The following is a 2,431-nucleotide window of genomic DNA, read 5'->3' on the forward strand; positions in this document are numbered from 1 at the left end:
GCATTGTGTTATAATATAATGTGTTCGATTTGTATTTTTTGTGAATGGAGCATCTAGAAGACAATTTCTCCCAAGCCAACTTCGATACACCTATGCACCCTGATGCAAATTTCTTTCAAGGTCATTCATCAACTTAAGACCGTAACTTAAAATTAATATCTTTAAATTCGTCTATCAAATTCTATAACAAAGGTTTTGTACTATGGTTTCTTCTTTTATTTTTGTTGAATTCTTATTTTTTATATTTTAGGTGCTAACTAGAAAAGTTAACAATGCTAGAAAGGGCTATTATGGATACCCAAGTAGTTCAAGTGGCCATGTGCGAGGTAATGCTAAAATGCTAAAAGCAGCTCACAAACATATTGTCTAAGTAGCAAAACAATAAAACTAGTTTTGTAAGTTGATGATATTCTACCATATTCATGGTTCTTATATGTATATATAATATCAAATTATCAACTATTGATTTTTTGTTTTTCATTTTTATTTTTGCCAAATCCAGTGATTACTGCACTGCAACACTCTCGTGGGCAAGTCCTATACATGGAGGGGTATTAAAGGTTTCACGTGTTCCCCAAGTCAAAATTTGCCACAATGTATGCCTAAAGAAGATCATATCATGTGCAATCTACAACTCTAAAGATCAGTGTTGTTGAAGTTTCTCATAGATGATATACCAGCTTAGATACATTAGAAAAATGTTAGATAAGTTTTTATTTTTTCATTAAGTTGCTCATATATGATACACTATATTGTTCACTAGTTATTGGCTCTGAACCAACCCTATAATTTGTTGGGTAGATTTGATTGTCACTTTCTTGATATTAGTAAACTTTGTTCAACGCATTTTGATGAAACTATAATTATAAAAGTTTTATGGCTGAAACTATAATTGTAGAAGTTTTATGGTTGAAATTATAATTATAGAAGTTTTATGGCTGGAACTATAATTATAGAAGTTTTATGGCGTGCTTGCTCATAAGTTTACAGTATCAGTGACCACCATTAGTGCAGAAATGGCATACTACAAGATATTACAACAATTATACGAAAACTTATGTAACACAGTGTGCGGTGGCATTTTTGAAAATACTAGGAACTTTATTACATCGGTTACTCTAATAACCGATGTAACATCTATTTTTTAAAGAAAAAAATAGATCCTTGTTATGATTCACTGTTGTGCTCCCTCATTTCTCATCTTCTTCTTCGCGCTCCACTATTGTGCTTCGTCTTCTTCCGCTCTACTCCATCGCCAAACACTGCAATCCTTTGCATTGAGGTTATTCTGACGTCGTCCAAGTAGCCACTGGTGCAAACCCTCGTTCATGCAACCCGCTCGCGTGGAGCCACCGTTCACACAGCTCGCTCTCTATTCAAACAGCGTCGTTCGTGCAAACGTCGCCGCTGGTTTGGAACTCTATTTCCACTGCACAACCACGTGCCAGTGGTGCTCCGATCGTCATAGGAGTTGCTAGATCTGCTTTGCTCGACCCTATTTATGCTAGATCTATTCTTCTCGTTGCTTCGCTGCTGGATTTGCTTCACTCGTCGCTACTGCCATTGTTGGATTTGCTATACTCGTCTTTACATCGCTACTACTTCTTTGAACGTCAATGTTGATTTTTTTCATCATAAATGTTAGTAAAAACATTAGTGAAAATTTAAAAATTTGATTTGGATGGATTCATGTTGTGAATATTTGTATAAGTTTCCATTAGTTTCCAGTAAAGATTGTCGGCTCCAAGGACTAGAATATTTGTAGTTTTTTCTTTCTAATACAGTGTGTTACATTGGTTGTTCCATAATCGATGTAAAGAGTGCCAAATTTATTACATCGTTGATTATTACATCGAGTATAAAACTGATGTAATAGGTCGTAAAAAGTTGATGTAGAACATAATTTTTGTACTAGTGCACATTAAGTGACTTTCTGTATACAAGTATGTGTATTTTTCTTTGTAAGATTTTGCACATAAGGATGTCCTCATTCAATTAACTAGTTTCGTGACTTTCTGTGGACAAGTATGTGTATTTTTCTTTGTAAGATTTTGCACACAAGGATGTCCTCATTCAATTAACTAGTTTCTTCAATAGTATCTTCCTGTGTACAACGATTGTGTACAACGATTGAAATAAACGTTAAATCATACCACAAATGCACATTTGAAAGGCCATCTAATTATCACACCATCAATTACCACATTAAGTGTCTTTTTGTGTACAATTATATGTCTTTTTTGTTTGTAAGATTTTGTACACATCTCCTTATCTCAATCAATCAAATAGTTTCTTCAACGGTAAATGATTATATTAATTCCCTCAATCAAGTAGTTTCCTAAACAATAAATAATTATATTAATTATCAATAATTGCTTCAGTTGAATCAGAGCAGAAATGCACATTTCAAAAGTAACTTTCTTTGTACAAC

Source organism: Vigna unguiculata, chromosome 8, assembly GCF_037176805.1.
Source record: "Vigna unguiculata cultivar grain cowpea cultivar isolate G323 ecotype 2 chromosome 8, ASM3717680v1, whole genome shotgun sequence".
Classification (NCBI taxonomy): Eukaryota; Viridiplantae; Streptophyta; class Magnoliopsida; order Fabales; family Fabaceae; genus Vigna; species Vigna unguiculata.